We start from the raw sequence: 21,600 nt of genomic DNA on the forward strand, positions 1-21,600 counted from the left end.
ATCGTTTGGATTTTAAATATGCATTCATTTAGCACACTATATTTCTTCATTTCTTAGATTGATAATTGCATCTCTCATCTAGATTAATTGCACTTTCATTTACCTACATAAATCCTTCGTTCTAGAGGTCCGGTTGCCCGATTCTTGTTCTGAGAGCAAAGGCATAATCTTTCTAGTTAGAAGGCAACATGTCGCTTTGTTAGACTTTTCGAATAAAGAATACAATGTTTATTTCGGGATGATCTCGCGGGTAATGACCATGTTGAAGTGTATGTGAGGATTAGAGGCCCCCAATTTCACATATACATTTTCTGCATTTTTTTTGTTCTGTCCATACAAGCTTCCAGATTTTCGCATGAGAAAGCTATTTTTTTGCACAAAGACTTGAAGATTTTGCATCTTCCTCTACACTTTCTCGAGCAAAAAAGTTCGTAATTGTGTGGGTTCTCGCGCTATGCACACGATTTTTCTTGCGCAGGTCTGTGCATGAATTCGCACATAATTTTGCAACAGTAATGCAGAATATAGTTTTTCAAGTTCCAGTTTATCGAGCTGTTTTCTGAAGCATTTTTTCTCTTCTTCTGATTTTTGTAGTTATTTATGTATTTATCTGTAGCTTAACTTAACAGTGGTGTGCAGGACGTTTTGAAAAATCTATAGTTAAATTTATAAATTTATAAAAAGAAAAAATTTTATAAAAAAAACCGAGTGCCGGATAAGGTGCGTTCTCAGTGTCGAAGTGATTTTTACTCTCCCGTGCATTCTGGGTGCTCGATAAGGTGCGCTCCGAGTGCTCCATAAGGCGCGTCCTATACAAGGTTGCATTATGATGCATGGGCTAACACGAGGGTGTGAGAGTTTGATGTCGGGTGCGATCATACCAGCGTTAGTGCACCGGATCCAATCAGAACTCCGCAGTTAAGTGCGCTTGGGCCGGAGTAGTACTGGGATGGGTGACCTCCCGGGAAGTCCCGGTGTTGCACCCTTCTTTTACTTTTTTGAGCAACTTATGCCGAAATTTCTACCGACTTTGCTGACATTTGCATAGCTTAATTTCTTTCATTGTAATATCGTTTGGATTTTAAATATGCATTCATTTAGCATACTATATTTCTTCATTTCTTAGATTGATAATTGCATCTCTCATCTAGATTAATTGCACTTTCATCTACCTACATAAATCCTTCGTTCTAGAGGTCCGGTTGCCCGATTCTTGTTCTGAGAGCAAAGGCATAATCTTTCTAGTTAGAAGGCAACATGTCGCTTTGTTAGACTTTTCGAATAAAGAATACAATGTTTATTTCGGGATGATCTCGCGGGTAATGACCATGTTGAAGTGTATGTGAGGATTAGAGGCCCCCAATTTCACATATACATTTTCTGCATTTTTTTTGTTCTGTCCATACAAGCTTCCAGATTTTCGCATGAGAAAGCTATTTTTTTGCACAAAGACTTGAAGATTTTGCATCTTCCTCTACACTTTCTCGAGCAAAAAAGTTCGTAATTGTGTGGGTTCTCGCGCTATGCACACGATTTTTCTTGCGCAGGTCTGTGCATGAATTCGCACATAATTTTGCAACAGTAATGCAGAATATAGTTTTTCAAGTTCCAGTTTATCGAGCTGTTTTCTGAAGCATTTTTTTTCTTCTTCTGATTTTTGTAGTTATTTATGTATTTATCTGTAGCTTAACTTAACAGTGGTGTGCAGGACGTTTTGAAAAATCTACAGTTAAATTTATAAATTTATAAAAAGAAAAATTTTTATAAAAAAAACCGAGTGCCGGATAAGGTGCGTTCTCAGTGTCGAAGTGATTTTTACTCTCCCGTGCATTCTGGGTGCTCGATAAGGTGCGCTCCGAGTGCTCCATAAGGCGCGTCCTATACAAGGTTGCATTATGATGCATGGGCTAACACGAGGGTGTGAGAGTTTGATGTCGGGTGCGATCATACCAGCGTTAGTGCACCGGATCCAATCAGAACTCCGCAGTTAAGTGCGCTTGGGCCGGAGTAGTACTGGGATGGGTGACCTCCCGGGAAGTCCCGGTGTTGCACCCTTCTTTTACTTTTTTGAGCAACTTATGCCGAAATTTCTACCGACTTTGCTGACATTTGCATAGCTTAATTTCTTTCATTGTAATATCGTTTGGATTTTAAATATGCATTCATTTAGCATACTATATTTCTTCATTTCTTAGATTGATAATTGCATCTCTCATCTAGATTAATTGCACTTTCATCTACCTACATAAATCCTTCGTTCTAGAGGTCCGGTTGCCCGATTCTTGTTCTGAGAGCAAAGGCATAATCTTTCTAGTTAGAAGGCAACATGTCGCTTTGTTAGACTTTTCGAATAAAGAATACAATGTTTATTTCGGGATGATCTCGCGGGTAATGACCATGTTGAAGTGTATGTGAGGATTAGAGGCCCCCAATTTCACATATACATTTTCTGCATTTTTTTTGTTCTGTCCATACAAGCTTCCAGATTTTCGCATGAGAAAGCTATTTTTTTGCACAAAGACTTGAAGATTTTGCATCTTCCTCTACACTTTCTCGAGCAAAAAAGTTCGTAATTGTGTGGGTTCTCGCGCTATGCACACGATTTTTCTTGCGCAGGTCTGTGCATGAATTCGCACATAATTTTGCAACAGTAATGCAGAATATAGTTTTTCAAGTTCCAGTTTATCGAGCTGTTTTCTGAAGCATTTTTTTTCTTCTTCTGATTTTTGTAGTTATTTATGTATTTATCTGTAGCTTAACTTAACAGTGGTGTGCAGGACGTTTTGAAAAATCTACAGTTAAATTTATAAATTTATAAAAAGAAAAATTTTTATAAAAAAAACCGAGTGCCGGATAAGGTGCGTTCTCAGTGTCGAAGTGATTTTTACTCTCCCGTGCATTCTGGGTGCTCGATAAGGTGCGCTCCGAGTGCTCCATAAGGCGCGTCCTATACAAGGTTGCATTATGATGCATGGGCTAACACGAGGGTGTGAGAGTTTGATGTCGGGTGCGATCATACCAGCATTAGTGCACCGGATCCCATCAGAACTCCGCAGTTAAGCGCGCTTGGGCCGGAGTAGTACTGGGATGGGTGACCTCCCGGGAAGTCCCGGTGTTGCACCCTTCTATTACTTTTTTGAGCAACTTATGCCGAAATTTCTACCGACTTTGCTGACATTTGCATAGCTTAATTTCTTTCATTGTAATATCGTTTGGATTTTAAATATGCATTCATTTAGCATACTATATTTCTTCATTTCTTAGATTGATAATTGCATCTCTCATCTAGATTAATTGCACTTTCATCTACCTACATAAATCCTTCGTTCTAGAGGTCCGGTTGCCCGATTCTTGTTCTGAGAGCAAAGGCATAATCTTTCTAGTTAGAAGGCAACATGTCGCTTTGTTAGACTTTTCGAATAAAGAATACAATGTTTATTTCGGGATGATCTCGCGGGTAATGACCATGTTGAAGTGTATGTGAGGATTAGAGGCCCCCAATTTCACATATACATTTTCTGCATTTTTTTTGTTCTGTCCATACAAGCTTCCAGATTTTCGCATGAGAAAGCTATTTTTTTGCACAAAGACTTGAAGATTTTGCATCTTCCTCTACACTTTCTCGAGCAAAAAAGTTCGTAATTGTGTGGGTTCTCGCGCTATGCACACGATTTTTCTTGCGCAGGTCTGTGCATGAATTCGCACATAATTTTGCAACAGTAATGCAGAATATAGTTTTTCAAGTTCCAGTTTATCGAGCTGTTTTCTGAAGCATTTTTTTTCTTCTTCTGATTTTTGTAGTTATTTATGTATTTATCTGTAGCTTAACTTAACAGTGGTGTGCAGGACGTTTTGAAAAATCTACAGTTAAATTTATAAATTTATAAAAAGAAAAATTTTTATAAAAAAAACCGAGTGCCGGATAAGGTGCGTTCTCAGTGTCGAAGTGATTTTTACTCTCCCGTGCATTCTGGGTGCTCGATAAGGTGCGCTCCGAGTGCTCCATAAGGCGCGTCCTATACAAGGTTGCATTATGATGCATGGGCTAACACGAGGGTGTGAGAGTTTGATGTCGGGTGCGATCATACCAGCGTTAGTGCACCGGATCCCATCAGAACTCCGCAGTTAAGCGCGCTTGGGCCGGAGTAGTACTGGGATGGGTGACCTCCCGGGAAGTCCCGGTGTTGCACCCTTCTTTTACTTTTTTGAGCAACTTACGCCGAAATTTCTACCGACTTTGCTGACATTTGCATAGCTTAATTTCTTTCATTGTAATATCGTTTGGATTTTAAATATGCATTCATTTAGCATACTATATTTCTTCATTTCTTAGATTGATAATTGCATCTCTCATCTAGATTAATTGCACTTTCATCTACCTACATAAATCCTTCGTTCTAGAGGTCCGGTTGCCCGATTCTTGTTCTGAGAGCAAAGGCATAATCTTTCTAGTTAGAAGGCAACATGTCGCTTTGTTAGACTTTTCGAATAAAGAATACAATGTTTATTTCGGGATGATCTCGCGGGTAATGACCATGTTGAAGTGTATGTGAGGATTAGAGGCCCCCAATTTCACATATACATTTTCTGCATTTTTTTTGTTCTGTCCATACAAGCTTCCAGATTTTCGCATGAGAAAGCTATTTTTTTGCACAAAGACTTGAAGATTTTGCATCTTCCTCTACACTTTCTCGAGCAAAAAAGTTCGTAATTGTGTGCGTTCTCGCGCTATGCACACGATTTTTCTTGCGCAGGTCTGTGCATGAATTCGCACATAATTTTGCAACAGTAATGCAGAATATAGTTTTTCAAGTTCCAGTTTATCGAGCTGTTTTCTGAAGCATTTTTTTTCTTCTTCTGATTTTTGTAGTTATTTATGTATTTATCTGTAGCTTAACTTAACAGTGGTGTGCAGGACGTTTTGAAAAATCTACAGTTAAATTTATAAATTTATAAAAAGAAAAATTTTTATAAAAAAAACCGAGTGCCGGATAAGGTGCGTTCTCAGTGTCGAAGTGATTTTTACTCTCCCGTGCATTCTGGGTGCTCGATAAGGTGCGCTCCGAGTGCTCCATAAGGCGCGTCCTATACAAGGTTGCATTATGATGCATGGGCTAACACGAGGGTGTGAGAGTTTGATGTCGGGTGCGATCATACCAGCGTTAGTGCACCGGATCCCATCAGAACTCCGCAGTTAAGCGCGCTTGGGCCGGAGTAGTACTGGGATGGGTGACCTCCCGGGAAGTCCCGGTGTTGCACCCTTCTTTTACTTTTTTGAGCAACTTACGCCGAAATTTCTACCGACTTTGCTGACATTTGCATAGCTTAATTTCTTTCATTGTAATATCGTTTGGATTTTAAATATGCATTCATTTAGCATACTATATTTCTTCATTTCTTAGATTGATAATTGCATCTCTCATCTAGATTAATTGCACTTTCATCTACCTACATAAATCCTTCGTTCTAGAGGTCCGGTTGCCCGATTCTTGTTCTGAGAGCAAAGGCATAATCTTTCTAGTTAGAAGGCAACATGTCGCTTTGTTAGACTTTTCGAATAAAGAATACAATGTTTATTTCGGGATGATCTCGCGGGTAATGACCATGTTGAAGTGTATGTGAGGATTAGAGGCCCCCAATTTCACATATACATTTTCTGCATTTTTTTTGTTCTGTCCATACAAGCTTCCAGATGTTCGCATGAGAAAGCTATTTTTTTGCACAAAGACTTGAAGATTTTGCATCTTCCTCTACACTTTCTCGAGCAAAAAAGTTCGTAATTGTGTGCGTTCTCGCGCTATGCACACGATTTTTCTTGCGCAGGTCTGTGCATGAATTCGCACATAATTTTGCAACAGTAATGCAGAATATAGTTTTTCAAGTTCCAGTTTATCGAGCTGTTTTCTGAAGCATTTTTTTTCTTCTTCTGATTTTTGTAGTTATTCATGTATTTATCTGTAGCTTAACTTAACAGTGGTGTGCAGGACGTTTTGAAAAATCTACAGTTAAATTTATAAATTTATAAAAAGAAAAATTTTTATAAAAAAAACCGAGTGCCGGATAAGGTGCGTTCTCAGTGTCGAAGTGATTTTTACTCTCCCGTGCATTCTGGGTGCTCGATAAGGTGCGCTCCGAGTGCTCCATAAGGCGCGTCCTATACAAGGTTGCATTATGATGCATGGGCTAACACGAGGGTGTAAGAGTTTGATGTCGGGTGCGATCATACCAGCGTTAGTGCACCGGATCCCATCAGAACTCCGTAGTTAAGCGCGCTTGGGCCGGAGTAGTACTGGGATGGGTGACCTCCCGGGAAGTCCCGGTGTTGCACCCTTCTTTTACTTTTTTGAGCAACTTACGCCGAAATTTCTACCGACTTTGCTGACATTTGCATAGCTTAATTTCTTTCATTGTAATATCGTTTGGATTTTAAATATGCATTCATTTAGCATACTATATTTCTTCATTTCTTAGATTGATAATTGCATCTCTCATCTAGATTAATTGCACTTTCATCTACCTACATAAATCCTTCGTTCTAGAGGTCCGGTTGCCCGATTCTTGTTCTGAGAGCAAAGGCATAATCTTTCTAGTTAGAAGGCAACATGTCGCTTTGTTAGACTTTTCGAATAAAGAATACAATGTTTATTTCGGGATGATCTCGCGGGTAATGACCATGTTGAAGTGTATGTGAGGATTAGAGGCCCCCAATTTCACATATACATTTTCTGCATTTTTTTTGTTCTGTCCATACAAGCTTCCAGATTTTCGCATGAGAAAGCTATTTTTTTGCACAAAGACTTGAAGATTTTGCATCTTCCTCTACACTTTCTCGAGCAAAAAAGTTCGTAATTGTGTGCGTTCTCGCGCTATGCACACGATTTTTCTTGCGCAGGTCTGTGCATGAATTCGCACATAATTTTGCAACAGTAATGCAGAATATAGTTTTTCAAGTTCCAGTTTATCGAGCTGTTTTCTGAAGCATTTTTTTTCTTCTTCTGATTTTTGTAGTTATTTATGTATTTATCTGTAGCTTAACTTAACAGTGGTGTGCAGGACGTTTTGAAAAATCTACAGTTAAATTTATAAATTTATAAAAAGAAAAATTTTTATAAAAAAAACCGAGTGCCGGATAAGGTGCGTTCTCAGTGTCGAAGTGATTTTTACTCTCCCGTGCATTCTGGGTGCTCGATAAGGTGCGCTCCGAGTGCTCCATAAGGCGCGTCCTATACAAGGTTGCATTATGATGCATGGGCTAACACGAGGGTGTGAGAGTTTGATGTCGGGTGCGATCATACCAGCGTTAGTGCACCGGATCCCATCAGAACTCCGCAGTTAAGCGCGCTTGGGCCGGAGTAGTACTGGGATGGGTGACCTCCCGGGAAGTCCCGGTGTTGCACCCTTCTTTTACTTTTTTGAGCAACTTACGCCGAAATTTCTACCGACTTTGCTGACATTTGCATAGCTTAATTTCTTTCATTGTAATATCGTTTGGATTTTAAATATGCATTCATTTAGCATACTATATTTCTTCATTTCTTAGATTGATAATTGCATCTCTCATCTAGATTAATTGCACTTTCATCTACCTACATAAATCCTTCGTTCTAGAGGTCCGGTTGCCCGATTCTTGTTCTGAGAGCAAAGGCATAATCTTTCTAGTTAGAAGGCAACATGTCGCTTTGTTAGACTTTTCGAATAAAGAATACAATGTTTATTTCGGGATGATCTCGCGGGTAATGACCATGTTGAAGTGTATGTGAGGATTAGAGGCCCCCAATTTCACATATACATTTTCTGCATTTTTTTTGTTCTGTCCATACAAGCTTCCAGATTTTCGCATGAGAAAGCTATTTTTTTGCACAAAGACTTGAAGATTTTGCATCTTCCTCTACACTTTCTCGAGCAAAAAAGTTCGTAATTGTGTGGGTTCTCGCGCTATGCACACGATTTTTCTTGCGCAGGTCTGTGCATGAATTCGCACATAATTTTGCAACAGTAATGCAGAATATAGTTTTTCAAGTTCCAGTTTATCGAGCTGTTTTCTGAAGCATTTTTTTTCTTCTTCTGATTTTTGTAGTTATTTATGTATTTATCTGTAGGTTAACTTAAAAGTGGTGTGCAGGACGTTTTGAAAAATCTACAGTTAAATTTATAAATTTATAAAAAGAAAAATTTTTATAAAAAAAACCGAGTGCCGGATAAGGTGCGTTCTCAGTGTCGAAGTGATTTTTACTCTCCCGTGCATTCTGGGTGCTCGATAAGGTGCGCTCCGAGTGCTCCATAAGGCACGTCCTATACAAGGTTGCATTATGATGCATGGGCTAACACGAGGGTGTGAGAGTTTGATGTCGGGTGCGATCATACCAGCGTTAGTGCACCGGATCCCATCAGAACTCCGCAGTTAAGCGCGCTTGGGCCGGAGTAGTACTGGGATGGGTGACCTCCCGGGAAGTCCCGGTGTTGCACCCTTCTTTTACTTTTTTGAGCAACTTACGCCGAAATTTCTACCGACTTTGCTGACATTTGCATAGCTTAATTTCTTTCATTGTAATATCGTTTGGATTTTAAATATGCATTCATTTAGCATACTATATTTCTTCATTTCTTAGATTGATAATTGCATCTCTCATCTAGATTAATTGCACTTTCATCTACCTACATAAATCCTTCGTTCTAGAGGTCCGGTTGCCCGATTCTTGTTCTGAGAGCAAAGGCATAATCTTTCTAGTTAGAAGGCAACATGTCGCTTTGTTAGACTTTTCGAATAAAGAATACAATGTTTATTTCGGGATGATCTCGCGGGTAATGACCATGTTGAAGTGTATGTGAGGATTAGAGGCCCCCAATTTCACATATACATTTTCTGCATTTTTTTTGTTCTGTCCATACAAGCTTCCAGATTTTCGCATGAGAAAGCTATTTTTTTGCACAAAGACTTGAAGATTTTGCATCTTCCTCTACACTTTCTCGAGCAAAAAAGTTCGTAATTGTGTGGGTTCTCGCGCTATGCACACGATTTTTCTTGCGCAGGTCTGTGCATGAATTCGCACATAATTTTGCAACAGTAATGCAGAATATAGTTTTTCAAGTTCCAGTTTATCGAGCTGTTTTCTGAAGCATTTTTTTTCTTCTTCTGATTTTTGTAGTTATTTATGTATTTATCTGTAGCTTAACTTAACAGTGGTGTGCAGGACGTTTTGAAAAATCTACAGTTAAATTTATAAATTTATAAAAAGAAAAATTTTTATAAAAAAAACCGAGTGCCGGATAAGGTGCGTTCTCAGTGTCGAAGTGATTTTTACTCTCCCGTGCATTCTGGGTGCTCGATAAGGTGCGCTCCGAGTGCTCCATAAGGCGCGTCCTATACAAGGTTGCATTATGATGCATGGGCTAACACGAGGGTGTGAGAGTTTGATGTCGGGTGCGATCATACCAGCGTTAGTGCACCGGATCCCATCAGAACTCCGCAGTTAAGCGCGCTTGGGCCGGAGTAGTACTGGGATGGGTGACCTCCCGGGAAGTCCCGGTGTTGCACCCTTCTTTTACTTTATTGAGCAACTTACGCCGAAATTTCTACCGACTTTGCTGACATTTGCATAGCTTAATTTCTTTCATTGTAATATCGTTTGGATTTTAAATATGCATTCATTTAGCATACTATATTTCTTCATTTCTTAGATTGATAATTGCATCTCTCATCTAGATTAATTGCACTTTCATCTACCTACATAAATCCTTCGTTCTAGAGGTCCGGTTGCCCGATTCTTGTTCTGAGAGCAAAGGCATAATCTTTCTAGTTAGAAGGCAACATGTCGCTTTGTTAGACTTTTCGAATAAAGAATACAATGTTTATTTCGGGATGATCTCGCGGGTAATGACCATGTTGAAGTGTATGTGAGGATTAGAGGCCCCCAATTTCACATATACATTTTCTGCATTTTTTTTGTTCTGTCCATACAAGCTTCCAGATTTTCGCATGAGAAAGCTATTTTTTTGCACAAAGACTTGAAGATTTTGCATCTTCCTCTACACTTTCTCGAGCAAAAAAGTTCGTAATTGTGTGCGTTCTCGCGCTATGCACACGATTTTTCTTGCGCAGGTCTGTGCATGAATTCGCACATAATTTTGCAACAGTAATGCAGAATATAGTTTTTCAAGTTCCAGTTTATCGAGCTGTTTTCTGAAGCATTTTTTTTCTTCTTCTGATTTTTGTAGTTATTTATGTATTTATCTGTAGCTTAACTTAACAGTGGTGTGCAGGACGTTTTGAAAAATCTACAGTTAAATTTATAAATTTATAAAAAGAAAAATTTTTATAAAAAAAACCGAGTGCCGGATAAGGTGCGTTCTCAGTGTCGAAGTGATTTTTACTCTCCCGTGCATTCTGGGTGCTCGATAAGGTGCGCTCCGAGTGCTCCATAAGGCGCGTCCTATACAAGGTTGCATTATGATGCATGGGCTAACACGAGGGTGTGAGAGTTTGATGTCGGGTGCGATCATACCAGCGTTAGTGCACCGGATCCCATCAGAACTCCGCAGTTAAGCGCGCTTGGGCCGGAGTAGTACTGGGATGGGTGACCTCCCGGGAAGTCCCGGTGTTGCACCCTTCTTTTACTTTATTGAGCAACTTACGCCGAAATTTCTACCGACTTTGCTGACATTTGCATAGCTTAATTTCTTTCATTGTAATATCGTTTGGATTTTAAATATGCATTCATTTAGCATACTATATTTCTTCATTTCTTAGATTGATAATTGCATCTCTCATCTAGATTAATTGCACTTTCATCTACCTACATAAATCCTTCGTTCTAGAGGTCCGGTTGCCCGATTCTTGTTCTGAGAGCAAAGGCATAATCTTTCTAGTTAGAAGGCAACATGTCGCTTTGTTAGACTTTTCGAATAAAGAATACAATGTTTATTTCGGGATGATCTCGCGGGTAATGACCATGTTGAAGTGTATGTGAGGATTAGAGGCCCCCAATTTCACATATACATTTTCTGCATTTTTTTTGTTCTGTCCATACAAGCTTCCAGATTTTCGCATGAGAAAGCTATTTTTTTGCACAAAGACTTGAAGATTTTGCATCTTCCTCTACACTTTCTCGAGCAAAAAAGTTCGTAATTGTGTGGGTTCTCGCGCTATGCACACGATTTTTCTTGCGCAGGTCTGTGCATGAATTCGCACATAATTTTGCAACAGTAATGCAGAATATAGTTTTTCAAGTTCCAGTTTATCGAGCTGTTTTCTGAAGCATTTTTTTTCTTCTTCTGATTTTTGTAGTTATTTATGTATTTATCTGTAGCTTAACTTAACAGTGGTGTGCAGGACGTTTTGAAAAATCTACAGTTAAATTTATAAATTTATAAAAAGAAAAATTTTTATAAAAAAAACCGAGTGCCGGATAAGGTGCGTTCTCAGTGTCGAAGTGATTTTTACTCTCCCGTGCATTCTGGGTGCTCGATAAGGTGCGCTCCGAGTGCTCCATAAGGCGCGTCCTATACAAGGTTGCATTATGATGCATGGGCTAACACGAGGGTGTGAGAGTTTGATGTCGGGTGCGATCATACCAGCGTTAGTGCACCGGATCCCATCAGAACTCCGCAGTTAAGCGCGCTTGGGCCGGAGTAGTACTGGGATGGGTGACCTCCCGGGAAGTCCCGGTGTTGCACCCTTCTTTTACTTTATTGAGCAACTTACGCCGAAATTTCTACCGACTTTGCTGACATTTGCATAGCTTAATTTCTTTCATTGTAATATCGTTTGGATTTTAAATATGCATTCATTTAGCATACTATATTTCTTCATTTCTTAGATTGATAATTGCATCTCTCATCTAGATTAATTGCACTTTCATCTACCTACATAAATCCTTCGTTCTAGAGGTCCGGTTGCCCGATTCTTGTTCTGAGAGCAAAGGCATAATCTTTCTAGTTAGAAGGCAACATGTCGCTTTGTTAGACTTTTCGAATAAAGAATACAATGTTTATTTCGGGATGATCTCGCGGGTAATGACCATGTTGAAGTGTATGTGAGGATTAGAGGCCCCCAATTTCACATATACATTTTCTGCATTTTTTTTGTTCTGTCCATACAAGCTTCCAGATTTTCGCATGAGAAAGCTATTTTTTTGCACAAAGACTTGAAGATTTTGCATCTTCCTCTACACTTTCTCGAGCAAAAAAGTTCGTAATTGTGTGGGTTCTCGCGCTATGCACACGATTTTTCTTGCGCAGGTCTGTGCATGAATTCGCACATAATTTTGCAACAGTAATGCAGAATATAGTTTTTCAAGTTCCAGTTTATCGAGCTGTTTTCTGAAGCATTTTTTTTCTTCTTCTGATTTTTGTAGTTATTTATGTATTTATCTGTAGCTTAACTTAACAGTGGTGTGCAGGACGTTTTGAAAAATCTACAGTTAAATTTATAAATTTATAAAAAGAAAAATTTTTATAAAAAAAACCGAGTGCCGGATAAGGTGCGTTCTCAGTGTCGAAGTGATTTTTACTCTCCCGTGCATTCTGGGTGCTCGATAAGGTGCGCTCCGAGTGCTCCATAAGGCGCGTCCTATACAAGGTTGCATTATGATGCATGGGCTAACACGAGGGTGTGAGAGTTTGATGTCGGGTGCGATCATACCAGCGTTAGTGCACCGGATCCCATCAGAACTCCGCAGTTAAGCGCGCTTGGGCCGGAGTAGTACTGGGATGGGTGACCTCCCGGGAAGTCCCGGTGTTGCACCCTTCTTTTACTTTATTGAGCAACTTACGCCGAAATTTCTACCGACTTTGCTGACATTTGCATAGCTTAATTTCTTTCATTGTAATATCGTTTGGATTTTAAATATGCATTCATTTAGCATACTATATTTCTTCATTTCTTAGATTGATAATTGCATCTCTCATCTAGATTAATTGCACTTTCATCTACCTACATAAATCCTTCGTTCTAGAGGTCCGGTTGCCCGATTCTTGTTCTGAGAGCAAAGGCATAATCTTTCTAGTTAGAAGGCAACATGTCGCTTTGTTAGACTTTTCGAATAAAGAATACAATGTTTATTTCGGGATGATCTCGCGGGTAATGACCATGTTGAAGTGTATGTGAGGATTAGAGGCCCCCAATTTCACATATACATTTTCTGCATTTTTTTTGTTTTGTCCATACAAGCTTCCAGATTTTCGCATGAGAAAGCTATTTTTTTGCACAAAGACTTGAAGATTTTGCATCTTCCTCTACACTTTCTCGAGCAAAAAAGTTCGTAATTGTGTGGGTTCTCGCGCTATGCACACGATTTTTCTTGCGCAGGTCTGTGCATGAATTCGCACATAATTTTGCAACAGTAATGCAGAATATAGTTTTTCAAGTTCCAGTTTATCGAGCTGTTTTCTGAAGCATTTTTTTTCTTCTTCTGATTTTTGTAGTTATTTATGTATTTATCTGTAGCTTAACTTAACAGTGGTGTGCAGGACGTTTTGAAAAATCTACAGTTAAATTTATAAATTTATAAAAAGAAAAAATTTTATAAAAAAAACCGCGTGCCGGATAAGGTGCGTTCTCAGTGTCGAAGTGATTTTTACTCTCCCGTGCATTCTGGGTGCTCGATAAGGTGCGCTCCGAGTGCTCCATAAGGCGCGTCCTATACAAGGTTGCATTATGATGCATGGGCTAACACGAGGGTGTGAGAGTTTGATGTCGGGTGCGATCATACCAGCGTTAGTGCACCGGATCCCATCAGAACTCCGCAGTTAAGCGCGCTTGGGCCGGAGTAGTACTGGGATGGGTGACCTCCCGGGAAGTCCCGGTGTTGCACCCTTCTTTTACTTTATTGAGCAACTTATGCCGAAATTTCTACCGACTTTGCTGACATTTGCATAGCTTAATTTCTTTCATTGTAATATCGTTTGGATTTTAAATATGCATTCATTTAGCATACTATATTTCTTCATTTCTTAGATTGATAATTGCATCTCTCATCTAGATTAATTGCACTTTCATTTACCTACATAAATCCTTCGTTCTAGAGGTCCGGTTGCCCGATTCTTGTTCTGAGAGCAAAGGCATAATCTTTCTAGTTAGAAGGCAACATGTCGCTTTGTTAGACTTTTCGAATAAAGAATACAATGTTTATTTCGGGATGATCTCGCGGGTAATGACCATGTTGAAGTGTATGTGAGGATTAGAGGCCCCCAATTTCACATATACATTTTCTGCATTTTTTTTGTTTTGTCCATAGAAGCTTCCAGATTTTCGCATGAGAAAGCTATTTTTTTGCACAAAGACTTGAAGATTTTGCATCTTCCTCTACACTTTCTCGAGCAAAAAAGTTCGTAATTGTGTGGGTTCTCGCGCTATGCACACGATTTTTCTTGCGCAGGTCTGTGCATGAATTCGCACATAATTTTGCAACAGCAATGCAGAATATAGTTTTTCAAGTTCCAGTTTATCGAGCTGTTTTCTGAAGCATTTTTTTTCTTCTTCTGATTTTTGTAGTTATTCATGTATTTATCTGTAGCTTAACTTAACAGTGGTGTGCAGGACGTTTTGAAAAATCTATAGTTAAATTTATAAATTTATAAAAAGAAAAATTTTTTATAAAAAAAACCGCGTGCCGGATAAGGTGCGTTCTCAGTGTCGAAGTGATTTTTACTCTCCCGTGCATTCTGGGTGCTCGATAAGGTGCGCTCCGAGTGCTCCATAAGGCGCGTCCTATACAAGGTTGCATTATGATGCATGGGCTAACACGAGGGTGTGAGAGTTTGATGTCGGGTGCGATCATACCAGCGTTAGTGCACCGGATCCCATCAGAACTCCGCAGTTAAGCGCGCTTGGGCCGGAGTAGTACTGGGATGGGTGACCTCCCGGGAAGTCTCGGTGTTGCACCCTTCTTTTACTTTTTTGAGCAACTTATGCCGAAATTTCTACCGACTTTGCTGACATTTGCATAGCTTAATTTCTTTCATTGTAATATCGTTTGGATTTTAAATATGCATTCATTTAGCATACTATATTTCTTCATTTCTTAGATTGATAATTGCATCTCTCATCTAGATTAATTGCACTTTCATTTACCTACATAAATCCTTCGTTCTAGAGGTCCGGTTGCCCGATTCTTGTTCTGAGAGCAAAGGCATAATCTTTCTAGTTAGAAGGCAACATGTCGCTTTGTTAGACTTTTCGAATAAAGAATACAATGTTTATTTCGGGATGATCTCGCGGGTAATGACCATGTTGAAGTGTATGTGAGGATTAGAGGCCCCCAATTTCACATATACATTTTCTGCATTTTTTTTGTTTTGTCCATACAAGCTTCCAGATTTTCGCATGAGAAAGCTATTTTTTTGCACAAAGACTTGAAGATTTTGCATCTTCCTCTACACTTTCTCGAGCAAAAAAGTTCGTAATTGTGTGGGTTCTCGCGCTATGCACACGATTTTTCTTGCGCAGGTCTGTGCATGAATTCGCACATAATTTTGCAACAGTAATGCAGAATATAGTTTTTCAAGTTCCAGTTTATCGAGCTGTTTTCTGAAGCATTTTTTTTCTTCTTCTGATTTTTGTAGTTATTCATGTATTTATCTGTAGCTTAACTTAACAGTGGTGTGCAGGACGTTTTGAAAAATCTATAGTTAAATTTATAAATTTATAAAAAGAAAAATTTTTTATAAAAAAAACCGAGTGCCGGATAAGGTGCGTTCTCAGTGTCGAAGTGATTTTTACTCTCCCGTGCATTCTGGGTGCTCGATAAGGTGCGCTCCGAGTGCTCCATAAGGCGCGTCCTATACAAGGTTGCATTATGATGCATGGGCTAACACGAGGGTGTGAGAGTTTGATGTCGGGTGCGATCATACCAGCGTTAGTGCACCGGATCCCATCAGAACTCCGCAGTTAAGCGCGCTTGGGCCGGAGTAGTACTGGGATGGGTGACCTCCCGGGAAGTCCCGGTGTTGCACCCTTCTTTTACTTTTTTGAGCAACTTATGCCGAAATTTCTACCGACTTTGCTGACATTTGCATAGCTTAATTTCTTTCATTGTAATATCGTTTCGATTTTAAATATGCATTCATTTAGCATACTATATTTCTTCATTTCTTAGATTGATAATTGCATCTCTCATCTAGATTAATTGCACTTTCATTTACCTACATAAATCCTTCGTTCTAGAGGTCCGGTTGCCCGATTCTTGTTCTGAGAGCAAAGGCATAATCTTTCTAGTTAGAAGGCAACATGTCGCTTTGTTAGACTTTTCGAATAAAGAATACAATGTTTATTTCGGGATGATCTCGCGGGTAATGACCATGTTGAAGTGTATGTGAGGATTAGAGGCCCCCAATTTCACATATACATTTTCTGCATTTTTTTTGTTTTGTCCATACAAGCTTCCAGATTTTCGCATGAGAAAGCTATTTTTTTGCACAAAGACTTGAAGATTTTGCATCTTCCTCTACACTTTCTCGAGCAAAAAAGTTCGTAATTGTGTGGGTTCTCGCGCTATGCACACGATTTTTCTTGCGCAGGTATGTGCATGAATTCGCACATAATTTTGCAACAGCAATGCAGAATATAGTTTTTCAAGTTCCAGTTTATCGAGCTGTTTTCTGAAGCATTTTTTTTCTTCTTCTGATTTTTGTAGTTATTCATGTATTTATCTGTAGCTTAACTTAACAGTGGTGTGCAGGACGTTTTGAAAAATCTATAGTTAAATTTATAAATTTATAAAAAGAAAAATTTTTTATAAAAAAAACCGAGTGCCGGATAAGGTGCGTTCTCAGTGTCGAAGTGATTTTTACTCTCCCGTGCATTCTGGGTGCTCGATAAGGTGCGCTCCGAGTGCTCCATAAGGCGCGTCCTATACAAGGTTGCATTATGATGCATGGGCTAACACGAGGGTGTGAGAGTTTGATGTCGGGTGCGATCATACCAGCGTTAGTGCACCGTATCCCATCAGAACTCCGCAGTTAAGCGCGCTTGGGCCGGAGTAGTACTGGGATGGGTGACCTCCCGGGAAGTCCCGGTGTTGCACCCTTCTTTTACTTTTTTGAGCAACTTATGCCGAAATTTCTACCGACTTTGCTGACATTTGCATAGCTTAATTTCTTTCATTGTAATATCGTTTGGATTTTAAATATGCATTCATTTAGCATACTATATTTCTTCATTTCTTAGATTGATAATTGCATCTCTCATCTAGATTAATTGCACTTTCATTTACCTACATAAATCCTTCGTTCTAGAGGTCCGGTTGCCCGATTCTTGTTCTGAGAGCAAAGGCATAATCTTTCTAGTTAGAAGGCAACATGTCGCTTTGTTAGACTTTTCGAATAAAGAATACAATGTTTATTTCGGGATGATCTCGCGGGTAATGACCATGTTGAAGTGTATGTGAGGATTAGAGGCCCCCAATTTCACATATACATTTTCTGCATTTTTTTTGTTTTGTCCATACAAGCTTCCAGATTTTCGCATGAGAAAGCTATTTTTTTGCACAAAGACTTGAAGATTTTGCATCTTCCTCTACACTTTCTCGAGCAAAAAAGTTCGTAATTGTGTGGGTTCTCGCGCTATGCACACGATTTTTCTTGCGCAGGTCTGTGCATGAATTCGCACATAATTTTGCAACAGCAATGCAGAATATAGTTTTTCAAGTTCCAGTTTATCGAGCTGTTTTCTGAAGCATTTTTTTTCTTCTTCTGATTTTTGTAGTTATTCATGTATTTATCTGTAGCTTAACTTAACAGTGGTGTGCAGGACGTTTTGAAAAATCTATAGTTAAATTTATAAATTTATAAAAAGAAAAATTTTTTATAAAAAAAACCGAGTGCCGGATAAGGTGCGTTCTCAGTGTCGAAGTGATTTTTACTCTCCCGTGCATTCTGGGTGCTCGATAAGGTGCGCTCCGAGTGCTCCATAAGGCGCGTCCTATACAAGGTTGCATTATGATGCATGGGCTAACACGAGGGTGTGAGAGTTTGATGTCGGGTGCGATCATACCAGCGTTAGTGCACCGGATCCCATCAGAACTCCGCAGTTAAGCGCGCTTGGGCCGGAGTAGTACTGGGATGGGTGACCTCCCGGGAAGTCCCGGTGTTGCACCCTTCTTTTACTTTTTTGAGCAACTTATGCCGAAATTTCTACCGACTTTGCTGACATTTGCATAGCTTAATTTCTTTCATTGTAATATCGTTTGGATTTTAAATATGCATTCATTTAGCATACTATATTTCTTCATTTCTTAGATTGATAATTGCATCTCTCATCTAGATTAATTGCACTTTCATTTACCTACATAAATCCTTCGTTCTAGAGGTCCGGTTGCCCGATTCTTGTTCTGAGAGCAAAGGCATAATCTTTCTAGTTAGAAGGCAACATGTCGCTTTGTTAGACTTTTCGAATAAAGAATACAATGTTTATTTCGGGATGATCTCGCGGGTAATGACCATGTTGAAGTGTATGTGAGGATTAGAGGCCCCCAATTTCACATATACATTTTCTGCATTTTTTTTGTTTTGTCCATACAAGCTTCCAGATTTTCGCATGAGAAAGCTATTTTTTTGCACAAAGACTTGAAGATTTTGCATCTTCCTCTACACTTTCTCGAGCAAAAAAGTTCGTAATTGTGTGGGTTCTCGCGCTATGCACACGATTTTTCTTGCGCAGGTCTGTGCATGAATTCGCACATAATTTTGCAACAGCAATGCAGAATATAGTTTTTCAAGTTCCAGTTTATCGAGCTGTTTTCTGAAGCATTTTTTTTCTTCTTCTGATTTTTGTAGTTATTCATGTATTTATCTGTAGCTTAACTTAACAGTGGTGTGCAGGACGTTTTGAAAAATCTATAGTTAAATTTATAAATTTATAAAAAGAAAAATTTTTTATAAAAAAAACCGAGTGCCGGATAAGGTGCGTTCTCAGTGTCGAAGTGATTTTTACTCTCCCGTGCATTCTGGGTGCTCGATAAGGTGCGCTCCGAGTGCTCCATAAGGCGCGTCCTATACAAGGTTGCATTATGATGCATGGGCTAACACGAGGGTGTGAGAGTTTGATGTCGGGTGCGATCATACCAGCGTTAGTGCACCGGATCCCATCAGAACTCCGCAGTTAAGCGCGCTTGGGCCGGAGTAGTACTGGGATGGGTGACCTCCCGGGAAGTCCCGGTGTTGCACCCTTCTTTTACTTTTTTGAGCAACTTATGCCGAAATTTCTACCGACTTTGCTGACATTTGCATAGCTTAATTTCTTTCATTGTAATATCGTTTGGATTTTAAATATGCATTCATTTAGCATACTATATTTCTTCATTTCTTAGATTGATAATTGCATCTCTCATCTAGATTAATTGCACTTTCATTTACCTACATAAATCCTTCGTTCTAGAGGTCCGGTTGCCCGATTCTTGTTCTGAGAGCAAAGGCATAATCTTTCTAGTTAGAAGGCAACATGTCGCTTTGTTAGACTTTTCGAATAAAGAATACAATGTTTATTTCGGGATGATCTCGCGGGTAATGACCATGTTGAAGTGTATGTGAGGATTAGAGGCCCCCAATTTCACATATACATTTTCTGCATTTTTTTTGTTTTGTCCATACAAGCTTCCAGATTTTCGAATGAGAAAGCTATTTTTTTGCACAAAGACTTGAAGATTTTGCATCTTCCTCTACACTTTCTCGAGCAAAAAAGTTCGTAATTGTGTGGGTTCTCGCGCTATGCACACGATTTTTCTTGCGCAGGTCTGTGCATGAATTCGCACATAATTTTGCAACAGCAATGCAGAATATAGTTTTTCAAGTTCCAGTTTATCGAGCTGTTTTCTGAAGCATTTTTTTTCTTCTTCTGATTTTTGTAGTTATTCATGTATTTATCTGTAGCTTAACTTAACAGTGGTGTGCAGGACGTTTTGAAAAATCTATAGTTAAATTTATAAATTTATAAAAAGAAAAATTTTTTATAAAAAAAACCGAGTGCCGGATAAGGTGCGTTCTCAGTGTCGAAGTGATTTTTACTCTCCCGTGCATTCTGGGTGCTCGATAAGGTGCGCTCCGAGTGCTCCATAAGGCGCGTCCTATACAAGGTTGCATTATGATGCATGGGCTAACACGAGGGTGTGAGAGTTTGATGTCGGGTGCGATCATACCAGCGTTAGTGCACCGGATCCCATCAGAACTCCGTAGTTAAGCGCGCTTGGGCCGGAGTAGTACTGGGATGGGTGACCTCCCGGGAAGTCCCGGTGTTGCACCCTTCTTTTACTTTTTTGAGCAACTTATGCCGAAATTTCTACCGACTTTGCTGACATTTGCATAGCTTAATTTCTTTCATTGTAATATCGTTTGGATTTTAAATATGCATTCATTTAGCAGACTATATTTCTTCATTTCTTAGATTGATAATTGCATCTCTCATCTAGATTAATTGCACTTTCATTTACCTACATAAATCCTTCGTTCTAGAGGTCCGGTTGCCCGATTCTTGTTCTGAGAGCAAAGGCATAATCTTTCTAGTTAGAAGGCAACATGTCGCTTTGTTAGACTTTTCGAATAAAGAATACAATGTTTATTTCGGGATGATCTCGCGGGTAATGACCATGTTGAAGTGTATGTGAGGATTAGAGGCCCCCAATTTCACATATACATTTTCTGCATTTTTTTTGTTTTGTCCATACAAGCTTCCAGATTTTCGCATGAGAAAGCTATTTTTTTGCACAAAGACTTGAAGATTTTGCATCTTCCTCTACACTTTCTCGAGCAAAAAAGTTCGTAATTGTGTGGGTTCTCGCGCTATGCACACGATTTTTCTTGCGCAGGTATGTGCATGAATTCGCACATAATTTTGCAACAGCAATGCAGAATATAGTTTTTCAAGTTCCAGTTTATCGAGCTGTTTTCTGAAGCATTTTTTTTCTTCTTCTGATTTTTGTAGTTATTCATGTATTTATCTGTAGCTTAACTTAACAGTGGTGTGCAGGACGTTTTGAAAAATCTATAGTTAAATTTATAAATTTATAAAAAGAAAAATTTTTTATAAAAAAAACCGAGTGCCGGATAAGGTGCGTTCTCAGTGTCGAAGTGATTTTTACTCTCCCGTGCATTCTGGGTGCTCGATAAGGTGCGCTCCGAGTGCTCCATAAGGCGCGTCCTATACAAGGTTGCATTATGATGCATGGGCTAACACGAGGGTGTGAGAGTTTGATGTCGGGTGCGATCATACCAGCGTTAGTGCACCGGATCCCATCAGAACTCCGCAGTTAAGCGCGCTTGGGCCGGAGTAGTACTGGGATGGGTGACCTCCCGGGAAGTCCCGGTGTTGCACCCTTCTTTTACTTTTTTGAGCAACTTATGCCGAAATTTCTACCGACTTTGCTGACATTTGCATAGCTTAATTTCTTTCATTGTAATATCGTTTGGATTTTAAATATGCATTCATTTAGCATACTATATTTCTTCATTTCTTAGATTGATAATTGCATCTCTCATCTAGATTAATTGCACTTTCATTTACCTACATAAATCCTTCGTTCTAGAGGTCCGGTTGCCCGATTCTTGTTCTGAGAGCAAAGGCATAATCTTTCTAGTTAGAAGGCAACATGTCGCTTTGTTAGACTTTTCGAA

The 21,600-nt window shown here is 39.3% G+C and overlaps 20 non-coding genes across 20 annotated transcripts; all 20 read left to right on the forward strand.

Annotated features, from left to right (window-relative positions):
• Nucleotides 1-867: 867 nt before the first annotated feature.
• LOC149567880 (5S ribosomal RNA) lies at nucleotides 868-986 on the forward strand. The gene has a single exon (XR_016363248.1). It is a non-coding gene; the product is annotated as a 5S ribosomal RNA (ribosomal RNA).
• Nucleotides 987-1,936: 950 nt separating this feature from the next.
• LOC149567881 (5S ribosomal RNA) lies at nucleotides 1,937-2,055 on the forward strand. The gene has a single exon (XR_016363249.1). It is a non-coding gene; the product is annotated as a 5S ribosomal RNA (ribosomal RNA).
• Nucleotides 2,056-3,005: 950 nt separating this feature from the next.
• On the forward strand, nucleotides 3,006-3,124 carry LOC149567882 (5S ribosomal RNA). The gene has a single exon (XR_016363232.1). It is a non-coding gene; the product is annotated as a 5S ribosomal RNA (ribosomal RNA).
• Nucleotides 3,125-4,074: 950 nt separating this feature from the next.
• Nucleotides 4,075-4,193, forward strand: LOC149567883 (5S ribosomal RNA). The gene has a single exon (XR_016363291.1). It is a non-coding gene; the product is annotated as a 5S ribosomal RNA (ribosomal RNA).
• Nucleotides 4,194-5,143: 950 nt separating this feature from the next.
• On the forward strand, nucleotides 5,144-5,262 carry LOC149567884 (5S ribosomal RNA). The gene has a single exon (XR_016363292.1). It is a non-coding gene; the product is annotated as a 5S ribosomal RNA (ribosomal RNA).
• Nucleotides 5,263-6,212: 950 nt separating this feature from the next.
• LOC149567885 (5S ribosomal RNA) lies at nucleotides 6,213-6,331 on the forward strand. Its single transcript, XR_016363216.1, has one exon. It is a non-coding gene; the product is annotated as a 5S ribosomal RNA (ribosomal RNA).
• Nucleotides 6,332-7,281: 950 nt separating this feature from the next.
• LOC149567886 (5S ribosomal RNA) lies at nucleotides 7,282-7,400 on the forward strand. The gene has a single exon (XR_016363039.1). It is a non-coding gene; the product is annotated as a 5S ribosomal RNA (ribosomal RNA).
• Nucleotides 7,401-8,350: 950 nt separating this feature from the next.
• LOC149567887 (5S ribosomal RNA) lies at nucleotides 8,351-8,469 on the forward strand. Its single transcript, XR_016363040.1, has one exon. It is a non-coding gene; the product is annotated as a 5S ribosomal RNA (ribosomal RNA).
• A 950-nt stretch (nucleotides 8,470-9,419) lies between these two features.
• LOC149567888 (5S ribosomal RNA) lies at nucleotides 9,420-9,538 on the forward strand. Its single transcript, XR_016363041.1, has one exon. It is a non-coding gene; the product is annotated as a 5S ribosomal RNA (ribosomal RNA).
• A 950-nt stretch (nucleotides 9,539-10,488) lies between these two features.
• On the forward strand, nucleotides 10,489-10,607 carry LOC149567889 (5S ribosomal RNA). The gene has a single exon (XR_016363042.1). It is a non-coding gene; the product is annotated as a 5S ribosomal RNA (ribosomal RNA).
• Nucleotides 10,608-11,557: 950 nt separating this feature from the next.
• On the forward strand, nucleotides 11,558-11,676 carry LOC149567890 (5S ribosomal RNA). Its single transcript, XR_016363043.1, has one exon. It is a non-coding gene; the product is annotated as a 5S ribosomal RNA (ribosomal RNA).
• Nucleotides 11,677-12,626: 950 nt separating this feature from the next.
• On the forward strand, nucleotides 12,627-12,745 carry LOC149567891 (5S ribosomal RNA). Its single transcript, XR_016363045.1, has one exon. It is a non-coding gene; the product is annotated as a 5S ribosomal RNA (ribosomal RNA).
• Nucleotides 12,746-13,695: 950 nt separating this feature from the next.
• LOC149567892 (5S ribosomal RNA) lies at nucleotides 13,696-13,814 on the forward strand. Its single transcript, XR_016363046.1, has one exon. It is a non-coding gene; the product is annotated as a 5S ribosomal RNA (ribosomal RNA).
• A 951-nt stretch (nucleotides 13,815-14,765) lies between these two features.
• On the forward strand, nucleotides 14,766-14,884 carry LOC149567893 (5S ribosomal RNA). Its single transcript, XR_016363224.1, has one exon. It is a non-coding gene; the product is annotated as a 5S ribosomal RNA (ribosomal RNA).
• A 951-nt stretch (nucleotides 14,885-15,835) lies between these two features.
• On the forward strand, nucleotides 15,836-15,954 carry LOC149567894 (5S ribosomal RNA). The gene has a single exon (XR_016363047.1). It is a non-coding gene; the product is annotated as a 5S ribosomal RNA (ribosomal RNA).
• Nucleotides 15,955-16,905: 951 nt separating this feature from the next.
• Nucleotides 16,906-17,024, forward strand: LOC149567895 (5S ribosomal RNA). The gene has a single exon (XR_016363250.1). It is a non-coding gene; the product is annotated as a 5S ribosomal RNA (ribosomal RNA).
• A 951-nt stretch (nucleotides 17,025-17,975) lies between these two features.
• On the forward strand, nucleotides 17,976-18,094 carry LOC149567896 (5S ribosomal RNA). The gene has a single exon (XR_016363048.1). It is a non-coding gene; the product is annotated as a 5S ribosomal RNA (ribosomal RNA).
• A 951-nt stretch (nucleotides 18,095-19,045) lies between these two features.
• Nucleotides 19,046-19,164, forward strand: LOC149567897 (5S ribosomal RNA). The gene has a single exon (XR_016363049.1). It is a non-coding gene; the product is annotated as a 5S ribosomal RNA (ribosomal RNA).
• Nucleotides 19,165-20,115: 951 nt separating this feature from the next.
• LOC149567898 (5S ribosomal RNA) lies at nucleotides 20,116-20,234 on the forward strand. Its single transcript, XR_016363217.1, has one exon. It is a non-coding gene; the product is annotated as a 5S ribosomal RNA (ribosomal RNA).
• A 951-nt stretch (nucleotides 20,235-21,185) lies between these two features.
• Nucleotides 21,186-21,304, forward strand: LOC149567899 (5S ribosomal RNA). The gene has a single exon (XR_016363050.1). It is a non-coding gene; the product is annotated as a 5S ribosomal RNA (ribosomal RNA).
• Nucleotides 21,305-21,600: the final 296 nt, after the last annotated feature.

Source organism: Cupressus sempervirens, chromosome 3 (assembly GCF_028749045.1).
Source record: "Cupressus sempervirens isolate cs-2001-9-10 chromosome 3, ASM2874904v1, whole genome shotgun sequence".
NCBI lineage: Eukaryota > Viridiplantae > Streptophyta > Pinopsida > Cupressales > Cupressaceae > Cupressus > Cupressus sempervirens.